General features: G+C 36.3%; 2 long non-coding RNA genes across 2 annotated transcripts in view; both read right to left on the bottom strand.

Moving 5' to 3' along the window:
• LOC310897702 overlaps positions 1–6,017 on the bottom strand; it is a 66,082-nt gene extending 60,065 nt beyond the window's left edge. The window contains exon 1 of the long non-coding RNA XR_014582491.1: positions 4,468–6,017. This is a non-coding gene — a long non-coding RNA (uncharacterized lncRNA). The remainder of the gene's footprint in view (positions 1–4,467) is intronic.
• The window catches only part of LOC310897698, an 852,780-nt gene that overhangs the window by 829,682 nt on the left and 2,072 nt on the right, over positions 1–21,026 (bottom strand). The window lies entirely within an intron of this gene.

Below are 21,026 nucleotides of genomic sequence, written 5' to 3'. Positions count from 1 at the left end.
TTTGATTAACTTAACTGTCTTAATTGAAAACCAAACCAAACCACACCTAATTTGTAGTTACATATCTATTAGGAAGATGGCAAGTACAGTGGTACAGAGAGTAATAAGCAAGGCTAACTGGCTCAACATGAATTCTGTTTCTTGGAGGTGGTAACTACATTTTTTGTGAAAGGTTTTGAGGTTTCTCTCACTTATTTGTCATTATTCTTCTTCACATCTTATTTTATTTTTTTATTTCTATTTTTTGTAGGACAGATGTATAGCAAAGCGACTGACAAATGAGTGTCCTAGCATCATTACCATGATTTAGCATCATTAACTTTGTGGGAAATGAAAATAGAAGATATTCTGCAAAGTTATTCTACTTGGCTGCAACAGTCAGAGGCACAAATACTGGCACCATAGATAAAGAAATCAACAATATTTTCTTGCAACCTAATCACTTTCAAATATGAAAAATAATAGTAATAGGAGAGGAGAAAGAAGAGTTGATGTTTAAGCATCTCTTACACCTAGCCAACAACAAGGTATCTTACAAACTGCAATCTTGTGATGTTTTATATGACTAAAACTATAGCTTCATGGCATAGTAAAATTTAAATGTAAGAAAAAAAAAAAAGTGTCCAAATGTGTTTTATCAGGAACAGTAGAAATATATATATATATTTAAATATAAAAGTCTTTAAAGTAATCAGATTTTTTTAATTACAACTCACCATGTTCTATAACATCCTGGAAGATAGTACTAGGACAACAACATGTCATTGGCTGGAGAAGTCACTAAGTCACTGCAGTGGAATACTAATATAATTAGATTTCTTGTTCTTTTATTATTATTATTATTATTTATTTTTTGTCAATTTCTCATAAAATTGACATTGTTTATTCAATTTTTAATAATAACTATTTTCGACAAAGTTCAGATTTCAAAATGAAAGCAAAAATCAGCTCCCTGACTAACTTAATTTTCTAGCTATAAAGCTAAAGTTTCCACAGTTAAGGGAGCCATGGGACACAGTGAAATTTTAAAAAAATAGTAATCTGAGTACATAAATATGGTCAATGGACATCTAAATCTTCGTCTTTTGTAAGTGCACTAGAAAAGGTATTGTCCGGGTCTGAATGCACTGACAGACAGAAACACATATTGAAAGAAGCAGGTGAGTACTGGTCACAAAGGATACACAACCTGAAGAATTTATCAGAATTTTGCAAGACTTAAATCATCCCAAGCTTGAGTAAACTAGAAATAATTATTTTTCTGGTGAACTGTTTACTGAGAAATTTTTTTGTACTTGAAAAACACTTCCAGATTTCATCATCTGCTAATACTTCAGCTATTTGTCTTTCTTCTTTTATTGTTTGTCTCTCCAAGTTAACTCAACATGTTGTTTATAATTGCTGACAGTCTCTCTGTCAGATGTACACTATATCCCTCCCAAATCTGCTTTTATCTTTTACACAAAATAAAGTTGCTCTCATTAAAGCCTCTAATGGCTGTTAGCCAGATCTCAGAACCAATACTTCTCCCTCATCTTCTTTGACCTGTTTCTCTGTTCATCCTCCCTTGTGACTCATTTCTCTGTAACCTCATTGCACAACCTACCACAATGATTTTCTTAATATGGATGACTCCCAGATGTGTGTTTTAGACCTATCTGCTTCTCTCTAGACCAAAAGCTGCTCAAGAAGATAGCTAAAATAATTTAGTAATCTCCATCCCCACACCTTCCTTTGATAGGATTCATTGCTTATTTTTCCTGATCCATAGACTGTACGTCCTCTTATCTGCAACTCAGCCTTACTGTAGGTCTTTTTGCTTAGGTTTTTCCAAATATTACAGTGTCTATCCGAAAAATTTGTCTGAGAGCTTTGCTGTCTAAACTTTCAACTAAAGCATGTAACTACTCCAAACTCAAACTCTTGCGTAATGTCTTTTCCTTTGATAAATATCATCATATCCATTCTGAAAGCTGCAGTAGAAGACACTTTCCACTAAAGTAGTCACATAGCCCTGTACATTCTTCCATGTGCTTACTCTTCTCTCTTATCAAACAGAAGCTCTTTGTCATCACTACAGAAACTCCTACCAACACCTACACAGAATCCCTATTACTTTTTATTTACGAATCTGTCTCTATCTACTCCTTTCAAAGTGTTTGTTGCTCAGAGACTGGCTGAGCATCAGTCTGCTGATGGGAGGTGCTGATTATTTACCTTTGTATCAGTTTTTTGTTTGTTTGTTTGTTTTTTTGTTTGTTTTTTCCTTCACATACTAAAGGGTCTGTATCTTGACCCACAAGTTTTTCTTGCTTTTGCTTTTCCAGTTCCTCCCCCAACATGCCACTGTGGGAGAAAATCAGTAAGCAACTGTTGTGTGCTTACTGGTGCTGGACAGGGTTAATCTATCACAGGTGGACAAAAGAGACTTTTTTTTGTGTCCCCCTGATATGGCACCATTAGGAATCCTGCAGCTTTCAGATGTTTGACAGCAAGTGTGTAATTGCATCTCCAGGAAAAGCTGACATAATTTAAACAAGCTTGTACTGTAAGCTTGAGTATTGCAAACCCAAGTCATGAAAACCTTTTCTCACTTTTAGTTTCAAAGTCTTGGAGCTTTACATTTCACTCTCTGCTATTCCAGAAGTTCAGAGTGAACCAGTGATCTGTTTGGAACATACTGGAAAGCTAAGAAGCATGGTCCTGCTTCATTCCTTTTTTTTTTTTTTTTCCTTCACTTTTTGAAATATTTCTTTTGGTGGTAGAAACAGATAGTAGTAAGTAAATAAGTGTTGTAAACATCCATGTTCTTTTCTCATCTTCACCATCTAAATGTTAATATCATAGAAATAATAAAGTAGGTATTTCCAAATACATGCACATTTGTCCAACTTTAAATGAAAAAAATATGTTGCTATTTGGGCAAGTTCAAACATACTGAGGTTCACCATGGATGACTGGTTTTCCTACATTACTATTTTTCAAGATTAAGAGATCTGCTTGCCATAACAATTATTAAAATAATAGAAGTAACTGAATGAGAAAATAGTATTCAGCATGTAAAGTGTCTGGACTATCAAGCTGGTTAACCCTCTGAAGGCTTTAACTTACATTTTCTGTGCACTATTATCAAGACAAAAATCAGAGCAGAAATGACCTGGGCTTGAACCAGTCGTTAAGATAAAATTTCACCACTTGCAAAGCAAACAATTTCTGGCAGGTGGCAGGTACTGCAGAATAAGTAGTAATCTTTTTGGCAAACTGCATTTGCCAAGTGATTGCCAGACTGTGTGGCCTCAGCTGTCAGCAGTAGATTTTCAAGAGATAAAGTACAATAAAATAATAATTAAATAACAAAACAAAATGAATCCATGCTTTACTGAAGAATGGTAACTGTCATTTAAAACACACAAGCTGTCCAAAAGACAACTCCAGCAGCAGAAACATTAGCATTCACATGGTTCCTTGCATGTACACATGCAAATCCTATCAAGTGCAACTGAGTTCTCTAGGTACTGCAGAATAATGCAGTTTTTATATCAATTTTTGAGTGAACTGGTATAATGAAAATAAATGAATGCAATAAATGTAAAAGTATTAATGGCTTATTTAACTTTATTTTTTACAATAGTAATCATGATCTGTGACATTATCTCAAATTACTGAAGTCATAAAAATATAAGATCATTACACTATGTGGTGTATTTAAGTGTGTTAGTATTTTATTTTTGTTTCAAAAATATTGATACATGTAATTTTAGGTGCTGATGTATGTAATGTCTTAGCGAAATAAAATCTCAAGTATTTGAGGAACTAGATTTTCTAATCATAAATATCTGGTCTTTTAGATTGCATTTAAGTTCTCAAAACCATTTTTTTCTCTGTCCCTGACAATTTTAATAATTTCATTGAAGATACTTCCAGAAAAGAAGCTCTGGACTTTGTGACAGCCTGATCAGCTATGTGAACTCAAAGGCAAATTCTGTGCCAATTCTTCAAGCAAGGTCTGTCTGCATACATGATTTGATTCATGTTTGAAGTTCTGACCTTAGAATGAGAAACTAGAATAAGTATGGTGGGGGAAAAAAAAAAAAAGATAAGTTGATATGTTTTGACACAGAAAACTCTCTTCTGCTATGCCACAACCTGAAGTTTGTCCTTCTCCCCATTGCCATAGCTTTTACAACTCATAACCATAAAGATGTTCTGATTTGTGAGCTGACTTAATAACCCTGGGGGAAATGTCACAAATCACAAAAGAAGTCTAAACCAGTTCAAGATCATTTTGCCAATCATTTTGCTATACAGACAAAACAGAAATCTCATGAATCTCAACAAAGTAGTAGGGAGAAAATTCTGGGCTGGATCAAGTTCATGATGCTATGCTCTCTATTTTGGGGCTTTCCTGAAGTAAAAAGCCTTTTGCATGTACTATACTGCAAAGAAGAACCTAAATCCAGGACTCACCCCTCCAGAAGAATGTTTTCATTAGCAGAGGCCATGAACTGTGTTCTCCACTAGGCTGCCAAATTTGTCCAACCTTTAGCAGGAAGATAAAAGGTAAATCCAATCCAGTGGTGCATTTCGTCCACTTCTGATGGGGCTTTCCTGTTCAGAAAAGGAGGACCAAAAACTCCAGTCACCCACTGTCTAATCTGTTAAGTCAAGCAAATGAAGTGTCTTCTCTCTGGTTTTCCTCAGGTACATAAGCACATAAATGGATTTTTATCCATCAATTCCAGTCCCAACAAGTGACAAAGAAACACAGGCCAGCACTTCAGTCTGAGAAAGAAATGCAGAACATCCTGTGAGGATGCTGTGAACGTGCTGTGATGTTCCTTTTTGCAGGCATAGGATTTCCACTCTTGGTATGCTGAGCATCATAAATCCCACTATAAAGCTCTTACCTTCATTTGTTGCCTTGCTCAGCACTGTGAATTACACAAGGAGTGCAAGATGTCTCAATGTATTGATTGCCAGATTGGACATAGACCCCTCAGTGAATTTGACAGGTCAAAGCATAAAATCTAATTTTGTTTCAGGGAAGCTATATATCTTTTTCCACTTCAAGACATTTGAAGAAATTTAATGTATTGTGAGAAAATTAGTCTAGGTTCTGAAATCCATTGGTAGGGATCTTTAGTTACAGCAATGATGGTGACAGAACTTGAATTAGCAGGTCTGTCTTAAGCAAGGTAATATATATAACCACAGGACAATTCAGTATTTATGCTAAGAATCTGTTACTCTTGTACATGATGACAAGCAGTGTTGTTTATCATGTCAAGCGCTTGGTACATCTTATACTTTGGAAAAGCATGACTTTGTTTCAAATGCAACCTTATAATTACAGTGGTTTGTTTTGTGTTCTTGGGTTGAACTTTATGTTTAATGTCTTTGCATCCTCTCTGAGTCAAGGTTTTCAGAGGAAAAGCATTAATGTTTTTGAAATTTTTTACCTTTAAAACGCAGACAAGTGGCCAGGGATTGAAGAGAGATATTGCAAAATAAATTAAAAACTGATTGAAAGAAGAAACAAACAAACAAACAAAAAACACAAAATACCCACAACAATATACTGTCAGTCAGGTATATTTAATGGTCTGGAAGTTATTTGGCTCCTTCTGAGTACAAGGGTAGCTATCTGTATAGGATTACTAGCGGTTTTGTCTAAGTATATAAGTATTAGTCTTTGTCTATTTTTATTCATTTCTGATTGTCTGAGTTAGTGGGTACTAATTTCACGGGTAGCTAAAGTTCAATTTAAAAGCACTTAAGTGTACACTTAGCAGTAAGCACTTGTGTATTGCCATTGGTTATATCAAAGGAATTATATGAATATTTAAAACTGAGATTATTTTCTGTTCAACTTTGCTGAATGGTGCCAAATTTTGCATGATCAAGCTTCAATTCAGCAGAATCACTGTTATTCAACAAAACAGAGAGCAATGTGCATAATTGAAAATAAGTTCTGGAATTTCCCTGACACAAAATTAGTCGACTTTATAAAACTATGTTTTTCACTGATCAATTTTTAAAAGTAATTTAAAGCATCCAAAGTCTATGGAGGCTTACATCAGTATTCTGGACCCATTTTAAATCTGCCTTATACTGACCATCCTTATGTCAAAGTACAGAGCATTTTGAATTTTGACATTAGAATTGTGCCGTGAGAGTATGTAATAAAGATGTCAGAATCAAGACTTGAGGAAGTATTGTTGAGTCTGTTCTCAGCACAATTGCCATAAGCAATCATGAATTCGCAGCACTTTCAAAAAAAAATACATTTTAAGTATGACACAAAGTCCAGCCAAACCACTGAAATATTTCATTTTGATTTGAGTGGTTATTGCCCATACTTAGGTAGATAATAATTTAGGAAATTAAAAAATAAATAAATAAAAATAAATGAAATGAAATGAAATGAAATGAAATAAAATAAAATAGCATAATAAAATAAAATAAAATAAAATAAAATAATAAAATAAAATAAAATAAAACAAAACAAAACAAAACAAAACAAAACAAAACAAAACAAAATAAAATAAAATAAAATAAAATAAAATAAAATAAAAAACTCTTTTAAAACAAATTGTTATAGATTTTCTATGTCTTGATGATAATTGGCTGCCCAAAACTGTTAGCATAACACCATGAAACTTTTGCTAACCACTACCGCTGCTCTTATCATTTCTGGAAACTTGGTGCATTTTCCTTTCTTCTTTACAAAATATTTCTGATAATTGAATCAAGCAGACTAGGAAGCATTTCATGTTTGTTTAATCAGGCTTTTTTTTTTTTTTCTGATGAGATTCAATAATAACTTTGTATTTGTGACATCAAAAAGTGAAACAGAACACACCCCATAAGGCTGAGGCTTAGATATGAGCTCAGTCAGAAGATAGTCTTCTTTTCACACACCAAATTGCTGGAATTTTTTCACATTATGATAAAACAAGATGATTTCAATATTGCAACACTAGATGTCATCACATCATGGTACAACATGGTGAAGTGATATTTAAACTCTTACCAGAGTAAGGATGAGTAAGTTATTCAAAATGAATAACTTATTCACTGGATTTTTTTTTTTTCCCATGAAATATTCAAAAGCAGATTACAAAGGTCTGAAGTGTATTCTGGTCCAAAAATAGTCTGCCAGTTTCTTCATGTTTTGTACCCTATCACATAATTATGAACTGTTCATTGTGAACTTCAAGATTCAGTTATTGATTAAAGAGTGTTACTTCTGTTTCTAATTTATTTAACGATAGCATAAACTGGTGAACAATAAAGACAAATGAAAATCAAAGTTGACAGAAATGGAAGTCTGCTACTAAATTAAAATTTCCAGTAGAATTTTAATTTCCATTAAAAATATTTCAAATATATATTAATATACATTTATATTAATTTATGCTAGTTATTTGGCTTTCTGTAAAATATTATTTAAAACAGAAATAACAAATTTCCTTGAAATCAACTTCTACCAGTACAGTAAAAAAAAAAAAAAGAAAAAAGAAAAAAAGATTTTTTTTAATGAATAATGAATTCCTAATAATTATCATCCTTCAGGTTTGCACTTTTCAGTACAACTGAATTCCATAACTTATGCTTTCCTGCATACATGCTCATCTGACTTTGTTAGAAATGACCTTGTTTATGCTGGGCCTCAACTAAGCCTTGTATCAAGCTGCTGCAAATTCAGGTCTCCTCTCTTTAAGTTTTACTACATGATAATGTGAAAAATGCAGTGCCTTTTGTAAATTATTTCTGAGGATGAGCTCAGGTCACACCACTGATCTGCAATCCCTGGAACAGCGTTTACCAGCTTCTTTCTTCAGCTGTGCTAACTTTGCAATACATTTTGGTCTAGAAAATAGGATGCCACTTTCTGGTGCTCAGTCTGCTTAATAATAGTTGAATAATTATTATTTTAAAATTCTCTCCCACTCAGAACCATACTTTCCTGTACTTTGAAAGCACGGGAAATCTCCAGAGATTTTCAGCTACCTTTCCTCTCTTCGCACTCTCCCTCTCTTCTCTACCACTTCATGTTCTTGCATAGGGAACTAAAAAGGGAAAATTCTTAGTTCCATAATTTTAGGTAAATCCATTGAAAAGAGATTTTAATCCCAATAAATCAAAGATTGGAAGGAAAATTTACAAAATTATTGTAGCAATTTAAAGGCAACTATATGTGCTTCCTTTCCAGTTCAGTTAGTTAGGTATTTAAATCTTCTGAAATGGATTTGCAAATACTGAAATGGCCATTAATTCAGCATTTTGTCCCATATCTTTCACACACACAAAAAAAATGTAATGATAGCTTGAGAAAAGGAAACTGGACCTTGGACTAATAACAACAGCATTACATAGCAAGGCTCATCCCATACTTTTCTAATGTTAGCCTGATTTGCACCAAATATTGTTCTGCATGACAGACTGAGAAACAATCTCAGCCTAGACCAGACCATAATGGTTGGGGTGCTTTCCAGGTAGGCCCCTGATTTCTTGGATGATGTATCTACCAACTCCTCTTCCTGTTTTAGAAGAAAAATGAAATTAACCTTCTCAAATGCAGATGCCTGTAGCATGAGAAAAAAAAAAAAAAGGACACAGACAAAGCAGAGATTTTGAATGCCTTCTTCACCTCTGTCTTCAACACCAATGATGGGTTCTAGAACTGTTGGAGCCCTGAGTTGGAGGACCATGACTGTGGGCAATAAACTCCCAGCCAACCCCAAACTTGTGTGGGATTTGCTGTTCCACCTGGATGCACATAAGTCTATGTTGCCCAATAGTATTCAACCCAGGGTACTCAGAGAACTGGCTGATGTTATTGCAAGACCTCTCAATTATTTTTCAGTAGTCTTGGGAATCTGGAGAGGTCCCAGTTGACTGGAAGCTGGCAAACGTTCCAATTTTCAAGAAGGTCAAGAAAGAAGACTCTGGTAATTACAGATCTGCACTTCAGTGCCTGATAAAATTATGGGGATTATTCTGGGAGTTATTGAAAAATATTTGAAGAACAATAAGGTCACAACCAAGACGGGTTCACAAGGAGAAAGTCCTGTTTAACAAACTTAATTTCCTTTTATGACAAGGTCGCCCATCTAGTTGACCCAGTTGATGTAATCTTTTTGGATTTCAGCAAAGCTTTCAATACTGTTTCTTACAATATCTTTCTGGACAAAATGTCTAGTATACAGTCAGACAAATAAATATTACAATGGATGAACAATTGGATGGTGTGTTGGGCTCAAAGAGTTATAGTAAATGGGTTGGCAGCCAGTCTCTGGTGGGGTTCCCCAGAGCTCCATTTATGTTTTCATAAATTACTTAGATGCAGGGCTCGAATGCATACTAAATAAGTTTGCAGACTAAATTGGGAAGAGCTGTTGACTCCCCCAGAAGTTAGGCCTGTCAAAGAGATCTTGACACTAATTAGCAGGATGGACAATCAGCAACTTCATGAAGTTTAACAAGATCAAATGCTGTATTCTGCACCTGGAATAGGGCAACTCCATCTATGCAACGTATAGACGGGGGGATGAGAGGTTGGAGAGCAGCCCTGTGGAAATGACTTGGGGAGTTCTGGTTGACTGCAAGTTGAATATGTGTCAACAGTGTGCCCTGGCAGCTAAAAGGGCAAACTGTATCCTGAGGTGCATCAGGCATAGTATTGCTAGCTGGTCAAGGGAAGGGATTGTTCTGCTCTACCCCACGCTGGTGTAGCCTCAGCTCGTACTGGGTATAATATTGGGCATCACAATATAAGGACAAAAAACTACTAGAGCATGTCCAAAAAAGGGTTATGAAGATAATGAAATATCTAGAAGGCAAGATGTATGAGGATTGGCTGAAGTCACTTTGTTCAGCCCCAAGAAGAGCAGACTGAGGGGAAGCCTCATGGTGGCCTACAGCTTCCTCACAAGGGGAGTGGAGGGGCAGGCCCTGAACTCTGTTCTCTGGTGCCAGTGACAGGACTCAAAGGACTGACATAAAGCTGTGACAGGGGAGAGTCAGGCTGGATGTTAGGAAAAGGTTCTTCAGTGAGAGGATGGTAGGGCACTCGAACAGGCTCCCCAGGGCACTGGTCATGGCAGAGAGCCTGCTGGAGTTCAAAATGTATTTGGACAATGCTCTCAGACATATGGTCTGATTTTTGGGTGGTACTCTGTGGAGCTGTGAGTTGGACTTGATGATCATTGTGGGTACCTTCCAACTCAAGATATTCTATGATTTTATGAAATTCAGATTGTGAATCTTAGTCTCAGTCAGGGAAGACTTCAGGGAAGGCTTCTACTTTGCAAATATTCAGAAGACCTTGCAGCAGAAGCTAATGTGAAGTATATGCTTAATGCTATTATTCCATTATTATCAGTAGAGAAATGGGAATATACAACTGAGAAAGTTCACTGCCTCTTTCTAACAACATCTCCTATCCAGCCAAAAGACAAGATGAAAAAGAATCTGCTTAATTATTTTTAGCAAGCCATATATTCCTTTATACTTTCATAAAATTTCAATTAAAGGAATATATTTTTACTAATTCACCTGCTACTGGAAGTCACTTAATAAACATTTTATTCAAAAATGAATAGAGAAAGTATGTTAGCTGCTTGATGTTTTCATGATTTGACACCTGATTGCCTAAATCCTTTAGATTTGTTATTCCAGTAACCATTTATGAAGCTGCATATAAATAATGTATTTAAAATCTTACAATTTCAGGAATTCAAAATCATGCTATTTATGGCTCTTCAAAATGCAAACCTTTGTTACCAGTCATCACAGAGGGGAATAATTGTCTTTATGGTCATCAGGTATGGAAGGTAGTTCTCTCACTACTGCTCTAAAAAGAGAAGAAAAACACCATTTTATCAGACTGAAATTTATACTTTACTGCAATAACAATTTGTAACTATCTGCCATTAAACTCTTCTTATGTCTTTGAGCTTTGACAGATTTTTGGAAAACTGGATGACAGTCATATGAACTCTTAAAATAGTAGCTGAAGGATGAGGAAAAATATAGAGCCCAATCCTGCCATGGAAACTGTGTGGGTGCAAGGCTATTACAATTCATCTCTGTCTGCAAGACACTAACACTGGAAGAAAGAAGAAAAGAATCGATTCAAAGAAAGAAATTCTTCCTCATGATAAAATTTAGAATGATAGCCAGCTTTTGTAGGAACCTTATGTTGGAAATATAAGAGAATACCTTCATAAGTGCTTCTGCTCACACTGTTATTGTATGTACAGACTTAGCCCTCCAGGAGTTTCCAGTCTGATTGCATTTCATGCACTGTTTCAGCTTTACAGCTATCATTTTAGTCAAGCAGAAAAATCCTTTTATTGTGTATTTAACTATTTTTATATTACAATATTGAAATATCATAAAACATTCCTATAATGATTGTTTCACCTGCTTTCTCACAGGGAATTTAGTGGATGACAAATTTATAGATGCAGTTGTGTTGAATTTATTACTATTATTTAATAAGCATCTGCTGATGGGTTTTGATTTCACCTATGAGTCCTTTACCTTGGAAGAGCTGAGATCATATATGGCTCCTGTCATTTGCCAGTGAAAGGAGTGTGAAGAGGACGGTGTTACTAAATGCCAGAAAACAGAATTCTGAGAGACATTATTTACATGCATATAAGGGCTACTCTTGTTGTATTTCAGTATTGAATCAGACATGGGGTTAAAAGCACTATGTAACATAATTTTGAATGCAGTGAACAAGAGTCGACATCAATATTGTCATATTTTTATTAAGTGTCTGTGAAATAATAGAAGCTGAATTATTTAGTTGTTTATATAAGAAAGGAAAGATCTTTTGATTCAGAACTGCTAGTTTTTCTCTTAGAGCTAATCTATAAATGAAAACTATTTTCTTGCAATACATTTTTGAGGAAAAAAATTGACCATTTTTAATATTTTAGATCAATTTTAAATTGATTTTACTTACTCTTTTGTGGATTAAGTTATTAATATACTGATATTAATATTAGTATATTTAATATGCTAATTAAAGATATATTAATATACTGTTATCCAATTGCTCTTATTCTACATGTTTTTAACACATACATTTGTGTTTTCTTCTTGGGAATATGGTGCATAACCTTTTCAAGACTCTTGCTATACAGCTTGCTCTCCAGGGAAAAAAGGGCAATACTGAGTATGCATCATATATACATATGTAAGGCACACATATGTAAGGTAAAAAATAGTAACTGTATTGCATGAAGTAATTTTATGTTTTACAGTGGTACTAATCCATCTTTTTAAAGACAGTAAGCCATTATTTATTCTTTTACTTATTTCCACTGTGGTAATGGAATCTAGCCCACCCTAATTACAACATTAGAAATAGGCTATCACAGTTTTCCTCATTTCATTCTCTGGAAAACCTTTCATTAGCTGCTTGAGAGTTACTGTGTAGCTCCTTTCACTGATAGGTTTCCACACATGTTCTACCAATAATGTGGGATGATATGATCTAGGACAAGAAAGCCATTATTACCCAACTATTTAAGAGTGTTTAGTAGCGTTTTTATTCTTCCTTTCTGAGAAGAATATAAGTATTATCCTTTGCCACAAAGGGTCAGCTATTACTCAAGGGGAAAAAAGATCCAGGTTAAACAGGGCAGCTTTAAACTTTAGCATTCCAATGAAGGTATGCTAGGTCAGTGAACAACTTGCCCTATAATATTCCTTCTTATATTGCTCATACGATTTGAACTCAATAGAGATAAAGAAATAAAATAAATTATATAATAATTCAAAAATCTGAGTAAATAGCAGGTAGGAAAATTAAGATGTAGCCTTATGTAAATATCAAAGAGAATAACTTCCCAAGGCATATTCAGAACTATGTAAAACCTCCAAGAGTAGCATACAGAAAACCCTATAGAAAGGAAAACAGACAAACAAAAAACAAAAAAAAAAAAACAAAACAAAACAAAGCAAAAAAAAAAAAAAACAAAAAAACAAACAAAAAAGATGGTTGACATAAACTGTAAGAAGATAGTGCTGACTTCTCACTGACCTTTCTCCAAGTGGAGCTAAGAAGAAAGGAAGAAAGTTAAGATTTCTGCAGCTCTCATATTAATGGTGTGTGAATGTAGTGGTAGTGGCTGTAGCAGTAAATAACTTACCCTGCTACTATGAACATGAGATGAATCCTGCTCTGTACTGTGGAAAAGAATAACTAAGCAGGTTAAATATACAACAGAATGCAACAACGATATTGAAATGAAAGACATTAACACTGACTTCTCGTAAGGACAAAACTGAATGTTCCATACTTTCTTTCTTCTTTTCCTATTCTTTACTTTCCCTATTTGTTTTTGTTATCAATGTAAGACTGATGGTCAATTAAATGTTTTGAGATTCTGGGATGGAAGAATTTCTAACACTATTGCTAAAAGAGATCTAATCCTTAATTGGAATATTCTTCATTTCTTATTCTATGATAAAAAGAAAATAAAAAATGTTCAGGCCTACTATTGTATCTCTAGTCAAGGTTGATATGAGCAATATGTGTAGATTTATACAAAGAGTAAGTGATTTATAAAGAAAATGAGAATAAGTCTCATGAAGAAGGTGTGGCTCACCACCTTTTGGGTGTCATTGGTCAGAAGTGGGTATACTTTTAGTCGATGTTTAGTCGATGTGCTTACACTACAAAGCAGCACCTTGCACAGCTCATACAGAGCCATGTTGTCTGTTGATGTAATCACCATGCCTGAACTAATTAAGCTCAGAATGACATTTTCTATATAAGACAACTGCAAAGTTCCATAAAGACCAAACTACAACAGATCAGAAAACCTCTTGGCCTAAATGTCTTTTCATATACAAGGACAGATCTGTCCCACTTTTCTGAAGCATAGGAAATGCATTTTTTCCTTCCAGCTCTGAGAAAAAAAATTAGAACAATGCAATCTGTGCAAGCTGACTTGTGATATGAAGGGAACTATCATTTAGGAATGTCATATTCTTAGTTTACTCTTTGTCCTTACATGACAACAAAGTATGGCATGGGCATTTAAAATGCACAGGGATGGTGGGAGATTTTAGTATTTTAAGACATAAAATCATTAATTTTGCAAAAAGTAGAGGCTGAAGGGAAATTATCATTTAAAAAAAATAAAAAATAAAAAAATAGCAGTGTCTATGTGAAAAAACTACTGGGCATTTGCTCTTCCACCGTGTCAGTTTGACTGTTCATCAGTCGTCTGGGCTGCTTGCACTGATGCAAGAAAGGGACTTTGTAACAGCCTAGAAAGGGAACATGAGTAAGCAATGCTTGAATTATAGACTAGGTTGGTAATACACAGTAAAGTAAAATAAACAAGCAAACAAACAAAAAACAGCATTCATATATACACAGGTATATACATTTGTTTATGCAGAAGTAGGAATAAAATCACTTCTCAGCTGATTCCTTACCAATACATTATTCCACAGTGGAAATAATACAATTTTAAGACCTTAAATTTTCTTACAAATGTTACCCAAATAAATTTTAGAGAAGAGAGAAGGGAAGTCATGGAAAGTCTATATTTTTAAGTGATATCAGATAAAACTAAGTACAACAGTTTTCATGTAACATTACCATTATTGAAATGATTTTGGTTTTAGTTGGTTGGACAGTTTTCTTCTTCTTCTGGCATTTTCAAGGAAAGGAGGAGAGGAGGGGAGGGAAGGGGAGGGGAGGGGAGGGGAGGGGAGGGGAGGGGAGGGGAGGGGAGGGGAGGGGAGGGGAGAAAGGAAAATTGTATATTGCGACATGACCTGGTGACTTATAAAAAATATAAATCAAAATATTTCTGATTACTTCACAAGAGTTTCTGGAAGTGCTTCATAGATCTACCGTTCAGATGAAGGACAATAACAGTGGAAGAAAAAAAAAAAGAATCAAAAGACTCAGAATGAAATATCTAAAAAGGGAGGGGGGAGGGGTGGAGAGAAGAAGAGAAAAAAATCAAGGAGACATTATTTTTGTTGTTGGAGGTGTTTGTTTTTTGTTTTATGGTGGAAGGAGATCAGCCCATGAATCTATTAGATACTGAAGTGTTATCAAAGGTAGACTGAAATACATTTTCGGGCCTACCTCTTTTATATAACTCTTGCACAGTATTAGCTTGAACTAAGAAAAACTTTTTCCAAAGAAGAATCTTATTCCAAAAGCATATTTCAAATATGCATGGTCTAACATTTCAAATCAGTTTTTGTTTGTTTGTTTGTTTGTTTTAATTTTATTACTTACTAGTTTATTTTTTGCAAATATCATTACTTAGTAAACCTCTATTTTAGCTTTCAGACTAACCTGAGCCAGCTCTGATGGTCTTATTCAATATCTTTATTGACAATATTAAGAATAAAACTTGTTTGCAAACTGTTGTATGTAACAATTCATAATTAATGATGCAGGTCAGCTAAGTTACACTGTATTCTCTCTCACTCTCATAAGCATGATGGAATAATTTAAAACCAGAGTCAGCAATCTTTGGTGCCTGGTTGCAATTAGATTCTGAGTCTTCTGGGTTGCAGATCCTGCATGTTACAGGTGAGAGGGTCTCTCAGCCTTTACCAATCATAAAGCAGCATGGTCACTCATTCTATGCAGTTTGTCCAGATGCCTTCTTACAGATTTCTGAGTTTATTTAAACTTTTATTTCTATCTAAATAAATGATAAAACTGTTTACAACATAGGGAACTGAGAATTCACAAATATGTAATTTACATAAGGAACATGAATGAATATTTAGAAAGAAATGTAACTGAGCAGTATAGATGCAGGTAATACAAGAAAAACCTTACTGTGGATTCTCTTTGCTCCCAGTATTTTGCCATCTTTTGGTCCTCACAGAAAACCCCCTCCAATGTAACAGCCCTTCCACCCCTGGATCTACAAGTTATGTGATAGTGCAAGCTATCCACTAGTTTCCTTCAGTGACAGGTATTTTTTAAGGGAGTGTCAGTAACTGGTGATGGGGGTTGTGCACATGGAAATACAGACTATACATAGTCTGCTTTGGCCTCTTGTCACATTATTTTTATTTTATCTTTTTGTGTGTATGTGTTCATATAAGATCACTGAAGAGGTTTAGACTAAGACTGTCAGAGAAATTTCTGTTTCAAGGGAGGATGCTAGATATAAGAAATAATTAGGATGTAAGAAAACTAAATCAAAACAGACTAATTTGCAAAGCACCAACCTTAGCTGTCAAATGGTGGCCTACACTGAATCATCTCTGAACCACTCTCTTTGAAGTTCACCACAGAGAGAAGTAATAGACTGTTAAAGGAATTTTGATTTAGCCAAGGATATGCTGCTCTGCTGGTGACTGCTATCTGATAAGCAGTAAATCTGCACTACACTTCAAGTTGTGGGTTCCTACTTTCAATCAGATGAGGTCATCCTATACGCAAGTGTTGTGGGTTAACCCTGGCAGACAGCTCAGCCCCACACAGCTACTTGCTCACGGCCCCTAGGTGAGATGGGGGAGAGAATCAGAAAAATAAAAGTGCTTGGTCTTATGGGTTGAGACCAAGACAGTTCACTAAGCAAAGAAAAAGCCACACACAAGCACAGCAGAACAAGGAATCCATTTGCTGCTTCCCATCAGCAGACAGGGGTTCAGCCACTTCCAGGAGAGCAGGGCTCACCCCGCGGCACGGTTCCTTGGGAAGACAGATGCCATCACCCCAACATCCCCTCTGCCTCCTCCTTTCCCCCAGCTGCTATTGCTGAGCACGGTGCCACACGGTGTGGGACATCCCTGTGGGCAGCCTGGGCCAGCTGTCCTGGCCGTGTCCCCTCCCAGCTCCTGGGGCACCCCCAGCCTCCTCGCTGGCCGGGCAGCACCAGGAGCAGGAGAGGCCTTGGTTCAGTGCGAGAACTGCTCTGCGATACCTGAAACATCTGTCTGTTATCACCCCTATTTTCATCACAAATCCAAAACACAGCATTGTGTGAGCCTCTACAAAGAAAATTAACTCTGTCCCAGCCAAAGCCATGACACTAAGTCACTTTATATCTCTCCTCTCAGATACTGTGACACTCTTCACCACAAAGCCACCAGATTTGTATTTCCTTTATTAATCCTGGAAATTGTTGGGGAGGACACAGAGGCACACCCTGTAAGAAGGAATTTTAATTTCAATACTTTGTTGCATGTGCAGTATTACAAAATAAGTTTAAAGATCTATCTATTCTAGGATTACTCTTAGCAGAGACTGACAACAGAAGATTTCACCTTACCTATCCAAAAAGAAGTAACTAAATTGAAAGTAGTTTAAATTCCTATGAACACTTGGAAAAAATAACTAGAATACAGTGATTTTACTGGCTTTCTGCCAAGATGAGGAAAATAGTTAATATGTTTACACTAGAACCAAAAACATTTTCATCATTTGTGTAATTCAAAATTATCTTGATAAACTATTCCATGGACTTAGTAAAAAAAGCACACACTTTAGTGAAAAAGTAACTGAAATGTCAACTGAGATATCAAAAAGAAAGTTAGGATGTCTGTATTTTAAAGTAATGTTGTGTTAACTTCTCTGTGGTCAGTTCTAAGAAATGTATCAATAAGAAGAGGTTCAATTCTATAAGTCAAGGGTTTAAAAACAAAATCAGCCCTGATTTTGGCTTTGTAACTAGAAAACAAACAGATTCACAGATTCACAGATTTCTCTAGGTTGGAAGAGACCTCAAGATCATCGAGTCCAACCTCCGACCTAACACTAAGTACTCCACTAAACCATATCCCTAAGCTCTACATCTAAACGTCTTTTAAAGACCTCCAGGGATGGTGACTCCACCACCTCCCTGGGCAGCCCGTTCCAATGCTTAATAACCCTTTCGGTAAAGAAGTACTTCCTAACATCCAACCTAAAACTCCCCTGTCGCAACTTTAGCCCATTCCCCCTCGTCCTGTCACTAGGCACGTGGGAGAATAGACCAACCCCCACCTCTCTACAGCCTCCTTTCAGGTAACTGTAGAGAGCGATGAGGTCGCCCCTGAGCCTCCTCTTCTCCAGGCTGAACAAGCCCAGCTCCCTCAGCCGCTCCTCGTAAGACTTGTTCTCCAGACCCCTCACAAGCTTGGTCGCCCTTCTCTGGACTCGCTCGAGCACGTCCATGTCCTTCCTGTAGCGAGGGGCCCAAAACTGAACACAGTACTCGAGGTGCGGCCTCACCAGAGCCGAGTACAGGGGCACAATCACTTCCCTAGACCTGCTGGCCACACTGCTTCTTATACAGGCCAGGATGCCGTTGGCCTTCTTGGCCACCTGAGCACACTGCTGGCTCATATTCAGCCGACTATCCACCAATACTCCCAGGTCCTTCTCGGCCAGGCAGCTTTCCAGCCACTCATCTCCCAGCCTGTAGCTCTGCTTGGGGTTGTTGTAGCCCAGGTGCAGGACCCGGCACTTGGCCTTGTTGAACTTCATACAGTTGACCTCAGCCCATCGCTCCAGCCTATCCAGATCCTCCTGCAGAGCCTTCCTGCCCTCGAGCAGATCGACACATGCACTTAGCTTGGTGTCATCTGCAAACTTACTGAGGGTGCACTGGACGCCCTCATCCAGATCATCAATAAAGATATTAAAGAGGACCGGCCCCAGTACCGAGCCCTGGGGGACTCCACTAGTGACCGGCCTCCAACCAGATTTGACTCCATTCACCACAACTCTCTGGGCCCGGCCATCCAGCCAGTTTCTAACCCAGCGAAGCGTACGCCAGTCCAAGCCCCGAGCAGCCAGTTTCTCGAGGAGAATGTTGTGGGGAACGGTGTCAAAAGCCTTACTGAGGTCAAGGTAGACCACGTCCACAGCCTTTCCCTCATCCACCAAGCGCGTCACTTGGTCATAGAAGGAGATCAGGTTCGTCAAGCAGGACCTGCCTTTCATAAACCCATGCTGACTGGGCCTGATCGCCTGCTTGCCCTGCAAGTGCCGCGTGATGACCCTCAAGATAATCTGCTCCATGAGCTTCCCCGGCACTGAGGTCAAACTGACAGGCCTATAGTTCCCTGGGTTTGCCCTCTGGCCCTTCTTATAGATGGGCGTCACATTGGCTAGCCGCCAGTCAACCGGGACCTCCCCCGATAGCCAGGACTGCCGATAAAAAAACAAAAACAAACAAACAAAAAACTAAACTGAGTTTTCTTTTCAAATTAAAACATGACAGACTGTCTTGCGTCTGTAGATATTCATATGCATTTTTATCATGGTCCTTTTAGACCAGCCTTGCAGAATATATGCAGTGCATGTATCAATGTAGAGGCTTTTCTATCTTGTCTAAAGTGATAAAAGGATCAAATATGGTATCGTTAAAAATCACAATATGGAAATATATATATATATGTATAGCAGTAAAAGTGCTTAATTTAATATGATTTGCTGCTATTGTAACATATTTGAAACTCGTTCATGTCAAACCTGACATAGAAAACAAATTTTCTTGGGCCAGATTGGTCAAATGCTCTAGATATGTTCAGCCCTTGAATGCAGTGGATACTTTGGACAAAAAATATTTTCATACAGAAATCACAAACAGAGGGAATCTTGATCTGACAAAGCATCTAAAATCTCATTTTAATTCTATGTTGTTTGCATAATAAACCTGGAAATTACATTTCAGGAGTCATAGAACATTTCCTGGGAGATATCAGAAAAGATGAGCTCTTGAACACTTTTGATGTGATAATTTCTTTATATTTTCAGTAGTTTAAGCTTTTCCATGCTACACTTATCTTCCTCTCATATATAACTTGCTCTTCATTATAAGACACTTTGGAAAAAAAAGCTCTTCCATTTTTATGGGGTAAATGGGAAGAAAATACATCTCAATTAGTGAAACCTCACTGTAAACTACAGCTTTGGAATAAATGGTTAAATTGTCATAACCAAATATGTACATGACACACACGATTTGTTTTACACAATTTCTTAGTGAAATGTTTTGAAAACGGCTTTCTGATTAAAAAAAAAAAAAAAGTGTTTATTATCCTAGACCATTTTAAATTAATAAATATCACAAAAACTGTTGTTGTTGTTGTTGTTGTTGTTTTAACTTATATTTATTAATTTAAAATGGTCTAGGATATTGCTAAACATTTCAGCATTTATGTGAAGAAATGTTAAGGAGAAACTTTTCCATCAAAAACCCCCAAAGTTTCAGAGTCAATGAAATGAGGGTGAAATTTCATTGCCATACCTATATACCAAAATAGTTCCCTATTGACTGAAGTAGAACTATACTATTAACATACTGTAATGAAAAGGTAATTGATTGATAAGGGGCCTATTACAATTAATTTTCAAGACTGTTCGTCTTGCCCTAACATACATACTCATGATAAATACCTGCATGAGATGAAAGGAGTTTTAAATTATTTGTTGGTAAGTTCCTGTAAATTTTATAGGACCTAACAGAAGCTCTTGGAAAATTTTACATTGAGTTTTATATTTACATACATATATATTATTTGTTTTATTTTACAGTGATCTGGATGCCAATAAGTTGTCCAAGCTGGAAAGAAGCTTTCAAGTAATTTTTTGGGATAAAGATTGTACTGTGTTACGTTACATGTGGCAGTACTGTGATATGTTGATATGGTAAGAGAATATTTGCATAGGACAAATGCTTATCACAGCTTTCAACCTGCTTTCAGTATCTCCAGTCTTGCTACTTTCACTTTTCGCTGCAATATAGCTCAATATACCAAGTTGTCAGTGCATTTTTCTTTCCTCCTTCCTCTGATTTGCTCCTACAAGCTTTCAAGGAATATCAGTAAATTAGAAGGGTTCCTATGAAATAATTATTAAGATGTGTTCACAGCAAGATATTTTCTTTTTAGCTACTGTAGTAATATTTCCCTGGCACATTCCAACTTAGCAGTCAGATATTCCATTCAAATAATTATCAGTGAATTTTCTACAGCAAAATAATTTAAAGGCTTGAGTTTATTTACATCAGTCTGCAAGAATC

The sequence above is a fragment of the Anser anser genome (genome assembly GCF_964211835.1).
Source record: "Anser anser genome assembly, chromosome: 3".
NCBI classification, from domain to species: Eukaryota; Metazoa; Chordata; class Aves; order Anseriformes; family Anatidae; genus Anser; species Anser anser.
This window is presented reverse-complemented; position numbering and strand designations above follow the sequence as displayed.